General features: G+C 47.6%; 1 non-coding gene across 1 annotated transcript; it reads left to right on the top strand.

Moving 5' to 3' along the window:
* The first annotated feature begins 272 nt into the window (after positions 1–272).
* TRNAE-CUC lies at positions 273–345 on the top strand. Its single transcript has one exon. It is a non-coding gene; the product is annotated as a tRNA-Glu (tRNA).
* The last annotated feature ends 9656 nt before the right edge of the window (positions 346–10001 follow it).

The raw sequence follows: 10001 nt of genomic DNA, 5'->3' as shown, positions 1-10001 counted from the left end.
GGGAACAAAGTCCTCCATGTGTTGTTGTTTTTTTAGGAAAGTATACACGGTGCTTGAGAGCAACGGCAAGGGGGGTTATTCAGGGCAAGTTGTTTAGAGCTTCTATTTTCTTGATTTCAAGGTGCACGACAGGTCAGAGGGCTTTGTCAGCCTGCAGCGAGCTCTATTTGCCGGCACCGTAGATGGGTCATTCGGTTGCTGACCTGTGACCTCGGTTACCACTTTACCCGCGCCATGTGCTCGTTTCTTGCTTAAGCATTTCATTTGCATGATCCGTCGTAGTCTAGGTGGTTAGGATACTCGGCTCTCACCCGAGAGACCCGGGTTCAAGTCCCGGCGACGGAACACCTTTTTTTCGTATAGGCAAGTTACTTATGGTTTTCCCACTGGTAATGATCTTTTTCTAGGGCTTCTACATCTAAGGACAGGGTAGAATTGAACTGGTCCGCTGGAGCTGAGGCGATCGCGACCTAAGACCCCAGTCGACGTCGACGACGCACGCTCCGGCGGTCCAGGCGCCTCGTTAGCCATCCCTAGTAGCAACACACGTGCGGTGTTGGCGATGCTCCGATCCGCCATTGAACTCACGCTCCGGCGGCCGGCACCGGCACCTCGGTTCTACGGCAGCAGCGGATGCAGCCAGACCACCGCGGTACGTACGTGAAAGGGCCTTAGCTGCTGTTTGGCTGCATCGCCCTCACCATGATGGTCACATACAAGTACAACGTGACAGGGAAGGGAATACTGGGATACAGATTCGACGAGGCGAGGAAGGAGCGGGGAGGCCAGGAAGCAGCGGGAGAAGGCAAGGAAGAACAATATTGATATTTCTCTCTGCTAGCTGATCTCTTTGCACACCCCGAAACGTATGGGCATATGGCAGTTATTATCTTGGGAACATCAGGAAGACCACACTCTATCACAAACTGCCTGTCACAAGGCTTGCCAGCCCTTCTAGCTTCTGTTTGCACTTTCTATTTATTTATTTATATTGTGGTTAGCATGCTTGTAAAACATCATTTCAAGCATAACCAGCATCGCCTAAAACACTTTCAGACTCCAACTCGTTGCTGTCATTACATCAAGCATTTTCAGACATATAAAGTGTTGCGTCAAACATATTCAGACCATTCATGTCATTGTATAGCAAGCAGCGCAATAAGTTACGAGAAAGGTGTGGCTGCTCCCGGGTGTAGGTGCACCCGGATGAACAGTACACTTCAAAAAAATTAACAAAATTGAAAAAATCCAGATTCTTTTACATCAAACTTTTTTCACGAACTTTTTTTTCATGAAAAAAACCGTACGAAAAAACCAAACCAGGAGCACGGGTTTTTTCCCATTCCGAAAGAGGCACGCCCATGTCTCTGACGAAATCATAACCGTGCCTCTCGCGGAAGCAAAACCGTGACTCTCGTGAAAGGAAAAAAAGAAAACACATTTTTTTGTTTCCGAGGAGGCATGGCCGTGACTCTCGCGAAAGCACAACCGTGCCTCTCGCGGAAGCAAAACCGTGCCTCTCGCAAAATAAAAAAAAAAGAAAACGCATTTTTTTTGTTTCCGAGGAGGCACGGCCGTGACTCTCGCGAAAGCACAATTGTGCCTCTAGTGGAAGCAAATCCGTGACTCCCGTGAAAGAAAAAAAAAACAGAAAACGTGTGTTTTTCCGTTTCTGAGAGGCACGGTCGTGAATCTCGCGGAAGCACAACCGTGCCTCTCACGGAAGCAAAACAGTGTCTCGCGAAAGGGAAAAAAACAGAAAACGCGTGTTTTTTTCGTTTTCGAGAGGCACGACAGTGAATCTCGCGAAAGTAAAACCGTGCCTCTCGCGAAAGCAAAATCATGACTCTCGCGACAGAAAAAATGCGTTTTTGCGAAAAAAAATCAATTTTTTTTTGTCGAGAAGCTAGGGAAGACCGGTGGAAAACTAAAACGTTGAAATACCCCAAAAACCGTTTAAAAAGCCGAAAACGCGTGCGAAAAAATAAAATAAAATAAAATCCAGAGGAAGCGCCTAAAGCGCGACACGTGGCAAATGGCTGAGACCGCATCAAGTGGCGCAGATCGTTGCGAGCCTCCGGAAGGAGCGCTTGTTAATTAGTTGCTCTCAAAGATGATTAGCTGGGAAGGAAAGAAACGTAAGTTTAAGTAACAAGTAACAGGCTACTATGTAGGTGTAGCATTTTTGGACTGCGACTATTCATGGGCCCGTTATTTAATATTGTGCCTCGGCAGTGTGGGACTCGTTGGGTTACGTCTTTCCTCGAAACAAACGATAGTCTAACTTTTTAAAAGCATGGTTAATAAGCCAACAATCGACAGCAAATTTGACAATTTTAACTTGTGGACGAAATCAATTCACAGAATGAACTGGTTGTGAAACTATTTCACGCCCCTGACCCTTTTGTGTAGCGCCCGCGACGCCGGCGCCACACCCTACGGTGCAGCGCCTAGCTAGCGGGCGTTGCATGCCAGTCCACCGTGGCAGCCCTGGGCCCCGCACCCAGCTGTGCAACGCCTCGGTGCTAGGTGCCACATAATGTGCAGCGCCTAGCCGTCGGGCGCCACAAATTTAATGTGCAGCATCTAGCGCTTGGGCGCTGCAGTGTGACTTATCCGGCTGGCCCCCCTCCCCCACTCCCCCCACACCACACACTCTCCCACCCCCAACCCGAGCTTTGCCCCCTCTCCCACTCTCTCCCCCTCTCAAATCCTCTCCCAAATCTTGCAAATCTGAAGAATTTGTCCGTGGATTTCGAAGTTAAACCCTCCCTCAAGGTAATCTTCTCCGATCCCCTTGTTTTGATCCAAGTAATGTTATCAAATTGCTCATTTGTTGCTAGTTTGGGGAAACCTTAGTTTTGTTTGGATATAGAGATTTGCATGCAGATGTGAGATGTTTGTTTGTCAATTTCCTATGATTAGGCTTTGTTAGTATGTTAGGGTTATTCTTATGGGTGTTCTTATGTTGGTGCTAGGGTTAGGTTTAGGGCTAGGGTTATGCTTTTGTTTAGGGTCATGGTTAGTGTTAGGGTTGTTGTTTCGTATATATATTAGGGTTTGTATCCTTGGATTAGTACTCAAGGAAGCAATGTTACCTTGTGTCTTTTGAATGCTTATAGGAATGGAAAGAACATGTGTGTTTGTTCATCATGGGGACAAAGACGCCTTCTTGAAAGGCAATATTGAACCGGACCCGGATGAGTTTGACATGGTGTTTGATAGTAGTCCTAGCTATGCGGAGCTCTTGCAACAAGTTAGGAAAGATTTGAATTGGATGGACCCTAGTGATATCGTTGAGTTGGAAGGAAGGCATAATGTTGGTTTTGGAATGCACATCGTTGGAAGACAATGCGTGTCAACTCGGAGCAACGTTGGGTTGCATACAAGGAGACGGTGGCCAAATCACTAGACAAGGCTCTTGAGTTATTTGCAACGAAGAAGGTTGATTCAAGGTTGCATTTGGAGTTGAACCGGAGCCCCTCCCCTTTGGTTGCTAGTAGCCCCCCACCCTTGAAGCGAGATGAAATTGTTGAACCTCTTTTTACCCAAGAAGTGAGGCCAACATTGAGCCCGTTTACAAGCAACCAAGATGAAGCTTTGCAAGAGGAGAATGATGAGTATGCGGACGATGACAATGAAGTTGATCTCCATGACAACAATGTGGGTGATCTCGACAAATATCATTTGCAAGAGACAATGGACCATTCCATCCCTTTTTCCCGTGCATATGCATCAGACTCGGATGACGATGGTCCCGACGAACAAGTTAGGCTGAAGCTTTCGAGAAGGTATCCGGTCGTGATCATCAGACTACATTGTTCAAGGATGTTAGTCTCACGGATGAAGCCGTGGTAGATGGTGGCCAATGTATATCTGTTGGGGTTAGGCCAAGCTCTCACAGTGATTTGGGAGATGACAAGAACCGGATTGCAAAAGGGTCTAAGTTCGAAACCTTCTTGGAATTGAAGATGTGGCTCGACAACTACTCGGTTACGCACTATCGTCCACATAAGGTGGTGCACTCGAACGTCAACGTGCGCTACACGGTTGCATGTGCATGTGAAGATGAAATATGTCCGTGGATTGTGCGTGCAAGACCATGGAAAGGAGGTCCCACTTGGCACGTAGTGAGTTGTGTGCCAACTCACATGTGCCAAGGCAAAAGGGTGGATGGCAAGATTGTGTCCCAAGACCACAAACAACTCACATCTGAGTGCATCGTTTACAGGCTCTCCAACTCAATATCCACACTTCCAACAATGAGCGTCCAACATGTCATTAACCTTGTGAAAGCCATCTTTCATTACAAGGTGAAGTACGGCAAGGCATGGAAGGCGAAGCAAGACGCATTTAAGATGGTGTATGGTACTTGGGAGGAAGCATATAACCGAATCCCTAGGTTGTTGTTAGCCATGGCCGCGACAAACCCGGGCATGGTTCATGTGGTCGAGCCTCATGGGCACCAAACAACGGTTCATGAAGGAAGGAAAGTCCGAGTATTTGGCCGTGCATTTTGGGCATTCGAGCAATGCGTGAGGGCTTTTGAACACTGTAGGCCAGTCATCGCCATTGATGGCACGTTCTTGACCGGACAATACAAGGGCACCTTGTTGGTTGAGATAGCAAGTGATGCCAATAACCGGGTGTTGCCATTGGCATTTGCTTTGGTTGAGGTGGAGAACAATGACAAGTGGGAGTGGTTTTTGCGTCTTTTGAGGTGTTACCCGCTCAGAGGAAATTTTGTGTCATATCGGATCGGAATCAAGGTATTCTTAACGCGGTAGAGATTGACATTCCCGGGCATGCTCCGTTGCACCATCGATGGTGCATGAGGCACTTTTGTTCGAACTTCTATAGGGCATGTGGCCTTAAGGAGTTGGCCGATGATCTTCAAGATTGTTGTCTCGCTTTCTCCGTCAAGCGCTTCACCACTTTGTACAACAAATTGCTTGCACACAAAAAACTTGATCCCGGGGGTCAAGACTTTCTCAATAGGCACATTCAATACCGGAACAAGTAGGCACGTGCTTTTGATGAAGATGGCCGGAGATGCGGTCAAATGACAAGCAATATGGCCGAATGCTTCAATAGGGTGCTCAAAGGTGCACGTGGATTACCCGTGACGGCAATAGTTCAATACACATTTGACAAGATGAATGCGTACTTTCTAAAGTAATCGATGGAAACGGATGCACAGATAGCGGATGAGAACCCGCGCAAGTACAAGTACAAGTTCCCACCCAAGGTTGATGAATGGTTGGTATTTCAATCACGGAAGGCGGACTCAGAAGAAGCTATATTATATGACAACGAAGAGTGGACGTATGAAGTGAAAGAGCCAGGAGGAACCACAAACGATGGCCGCCAACATGGAGGTCATGCTTTCAAGGTGTCGTTAACACAATGTGATTGCTCTTGCGGGAGGCCATTGTTGCTTCATCTTCCATGCTCACACTTGTATACCGCCGGTCGCGTTAGGAATGTGGACATCAATCACCCACGCACCATGAGGGAGTCGGGGTTCTCAATCATGACGGTCAAGAGAACATGGGCTCCCCGCTTTCACCCATATCTTGACCAATCACAATGGCCGTAGTACCATGGTGTTCAACTATGGACGGATCCGGAGTTGAAGGTTGTTAAACGGGGTAGACGTAAGACAAAGCGTCTTAGAGGCGACATGGACGGATGGGGCCATGGTGGCCGCCATGAAGCGGGCAACGACCAATTCCAAGAGCCTCGTGAGAGCTCCCGTTGTGGGGAGTGCAAAGGTCATGGCCACAACAAAAGAAAATGTACGAAACCAAGGAAAAGGTCCAAGAAAAATGATGCAAGCACAAGCCAACAAGGACCTACAGAAGGAAGCCAACCAATTGGTAGCCAACAAGTGCCAAGCCAACCAAGTGGTAGCCAACAAGTGCCAAGGCAACCAAGTGGTAGCCAACAAGTGCCAAGCCAACCAAGTGTTAGCCAAAGAGGATCTAGGCAACAAAGAGGTCGGCAACTAGGACTTACAAGAGGCCGTGGTGGTGGTAGGGCTCGTGGTGGTGGTGTAGGCCGTGGTGGTGGTAGATCTCGTGGTGGTGGTCTTGGCCGTGGTGATGGTCTTGGTCGTGGTTATGGTCTTGGCCTTGGTGGTGGACTTGGTCGTGGTGATGGACAGGGACAAGGTCGTTATAGAGGAATGTTTGGATACCTCGATGGAGCATTTCCGTATGTTGCTCACTAACTATAATGTTTCATATGTTCTTCTTTTTCATATGTTCTTGTTGCACATGTTCTTCCATTTGTTTTTATTGTATTTACTGGCCATTATGTTTCACTCATTGTAGGTATGGCGGCTTCCCAACCCAACAAACCAACAATGAAGGAGGATGGCGAAGATGAGATGGCGGGATGGTGGGAGAAGGCTGCGAAGAAGCTTAGAGATGAGGATGAAGTTGCACTAAAGAAGAAGAAGGAAGAGGAGATTGAGAAGGAGAGGAAGGAAACAGAGAGAGCGGCACGTGCGATGTGGGCTAGGGACCAAGCTTTGGTGAGGAAACGTGAGGAGGCACAGAAGAAGCGTCAAAAGGATTTTGAAGAAAGAACCATGAAACTTTGGGCATTCGCAGCTGAAAAAGAGGAGAGGAAGAACAAGATATTCATGGAGAGGGTGGTTAAGGAGGCTCACCTCATAAGGAAAAGGGAGGAGGAAGAGGAAGAAGAGAGGAAGAAGAAGAAGGGAAAGGGGCCTTGCTCTACGCAATAGAGCTATGTCATCTTCAACTTCAACTTGCTTGTGGATGATGATCGTGTTATCCTCTAAACTATGCTCTTCGATTTGGTTGTGAACTACTATGTGTAATGGCCTACTATGCCTCCTCCTCGATTTGGTTGTGAACTACTATGTGTCGTGAAGTACTATGTATTTCCTCCTAAATTTGGTTGTATGAACTACTCCTCAAGTTGAAGTACTATATGTTATGAACTACTATTTGTCGTGAAGTAATTTCTGAATATGTGTCTTCACAGTTGTTTGCTTGCCATGTATCAATCCTATTTACATCCTCGTACTATGTCTGCATATGCTAAAAAATTCACTAAGTCACTATGCAACGCCTAGCCAGTGGGCGTTGCACTGTATAGTGTGGCGCCTGCGGGCTAGGCATTGCACACGTCTATAACTATCTAGAGAGTAACAGAAAAGTAGCAAGTTACAGACCTGTGTGGCGCCCAGCATGCAGGCACCACACTGTACAGTGCAATGCCCAACAACTAGGCGTTGCACTGTATTGTTGGGGAACGTAGTAATTTCAATAAAATTCCTACGCACACGCAAGATCATGGTGATGCATAGCAACGAGAGGGGAGAGTAATGTCCACGTACCCTCGTAGACCGTAAGCGGAAGCGTTATGACAACGCGGTTGATGTAGTCGTACGTCTTCACAATCCGACCGATCCAAGTACCGAACGTACGACACCTCCGAGTTCAGCACACGTTCAGCTCGATGACGATCCCCGGACTCCGATCCAGCAAAGTGTCGGGGATGAGTTCTGTCAGCACGACAGCGTGGTGACGATGATGATGTTCTACCGGCGCAGGGCTTCGCCTAAACTCCGTGACGATATGACCGAGGTGGAATATGGTGGAGGGGGCACCGCACACGGCTAAGGAACGATCACGTAGATCAACTTGTGTGTTCTAGGGTGCCCCCCTGCCCCCGTATATAAAGGAGGGAGGGGGGAGGTGCGGCCGGCCCCCTAGGGGTGCGCCTGGAGGAGTCCTACTCCCATCGGGAGTAGGACTCCCCCCTGTTGCCTTGGTGGAGAAGGAAAGGGGGGAGGGGAAAGAGGAAAGGGGGGCGCCGCCCCCCCTTCCTTGTCCTATTCGGACTAGCGGGGGAGGGGGCGCGCGGCCTGCCCTGGTCGGCCCTCCTCTTCTCCCTCATGGCCCACTAACGCCCATTAACCCCCGGGAGGGTTCCGGTAACCCCCCGGTGTTCCGGTAAAATCCCGATTTCACCCGGAACCATTCTGATATCCAAATATAGGCTTCCAATATATCAATATTTATGTCTCGACCATTTCGAGACTCCTCGTCATGTCCGTGATCACATCCGGGACTCCGAACAACCTTCGGTACATCAAAACTTATAAACTCATAATAAAATTGTCATTGTAACGTTAAGCGTGCGGACCCTACGGGTTCGAGAACTATGTAGACATGACCTAGAACTATTCTCGGTCAATAACCAATAGCGGAACCTGGATGCTCATATTGGCTCCTACATATTCTGCGAAGATCTTTATCGGTCAAACCGCATAACGACATACGTTGTTCCCTTTGTCATCGGTATGTTACTTGCCCGAGATTCGATCGTCGGTATCCAATACCTAGTTCAATCTTGTTACTCGCAAGTTTCTTTACTCGTTACGTAATGCATCATTCCGTAACTAGCTCATTAGCTACATTGCTTGCAAGGCTTATAGTGATGTGCATTACCGAGAGGGCCCAGAGATACCTCTTCGACAATCGGAGTGACAAAACCTAATCTCGAAATACGCCAACCCAACATGTACCTTTGGAGACACCTGTAGTACTCCTTTATAATCACCCAGTTACGTTGTGATGTTTGGTAGCACCCAAAGTGTTCCTCCGGTAAACGGGAGTTGCATAATCTCATAGTTATAGGAACATGTATAAGTCATGAAGAAAGCAATATCAATATACTAAACGATCAAGTGCTAGGCTAACGGAATGGGTCAAGTCAATCACATCATTCTCCTAATGATGTGATCCCATTAATCAAATGACAACTCATGTCTATGGTTAGGAAACTTAACCATCTTTGATTAATGAGCTAGTCAAGTAGAGGCATACTAGTGACACTATGTTTGTCTATGTATTCACACATGTATTATGTTTCCGGTTAATACAATTCTAGCATGAATAATAAACATTTATCATGAAATAAGGAAATAAATAATAACTTTATTATTGCCTCTAGGGCATATTTCCTTCATGTATAGTGTGGCGCCTGCATGCTAGGCGTTGCACAATCTGTAACTATCCAGAGAGCAACAGAAAAGTGGCAAGTTATAGACCTGTGTGGCGCCCAGCGTGCAGGCGCCACACTGTATAGTGCAACGCCCAAGAGCTAGGCGTTGAACTGTATAGTGTGGCGCCTGCATGCTAGGTATTGCACATGTCTGTAACTATCCAGAGAGCAACAGAAAAGTGGCAAGTTGCAGACCTGTGTGGCGCCTAGCATGCAGGCGCCACACTGTACAGTGCAACGCCTAACTCTTGGGCGTTGCACTGTACAGTGTGGTGCCTGCATGCTAGACATTCACATGTCTGTAACTATCCAGAGAGCAACCGAAAAGTGGCAAGTTACAGACCTGTGTGGCGCCTAGCATGCAGGCCACACTGTACAGTGCAACGCCTAGCTATTGGGTGTTGCACTGTACAGTGTGGCGCCTGCATGCTAGGCATTGCACATGGTTGTAACTATCCAGAGAGCAACAGAAAAGTGGCAAGTTACAGACCTGTGTGGCGCCTAGCGTGCAGGCGCCATACTATACAGTGCAACGCCCTAGTGCTAGGCGCTGCACTGTATAGTGTGGCGCCTGCTTGCTAGGCGCCACACAGGTCTGTAACTTGCCCCCTGCCTTCTTTTGCTCTCTGTTGCCATGCCTTCTTTTTCTCAAACTGGGTGATTTTAAGTCATAGATAGTTGCATCACAGAATAAATAGTAATTTCAACATTACTATGAGCTAAGACATTTCATAGAGTGACCATCACGACAAGTTCAACATTACTAACAGCTTCAAGTTCAACATTACCTAGAGTGACCATCACGACAAGTTCAACATAGAGTGACCATCACGATAAGTTCAACATTACCACCAACATAGAGTTCAACATAGAGCTATAACTAACATAGAGCTACCATTACAAATAGAGGACGATGACTAGTTCCTTGAGCGCTTGTTGGCTCCTCCCCCCCCCCC

This window comes from Triticum dicoccoides, chromosome 5B (assembly GCF_002162155.2).
Source record: "Triticum dicoccoides isolate Atlit2015 ecotype Zavitan chromosome 5B, WEW_v2.0, whole genome shotgun sequence".
Lineage (NCBI taxonomy): Eukaryota > Viridiplantae > Streptophyta > Magnoliopsida > Poales > Poaceae > Triticum > Triticum dicoccoides.
The sequence above is the reverse complement of the archived record's forward strand: the minus strand, read 5'-3'. Positions and strand labels throughout refer to the sequence as shown.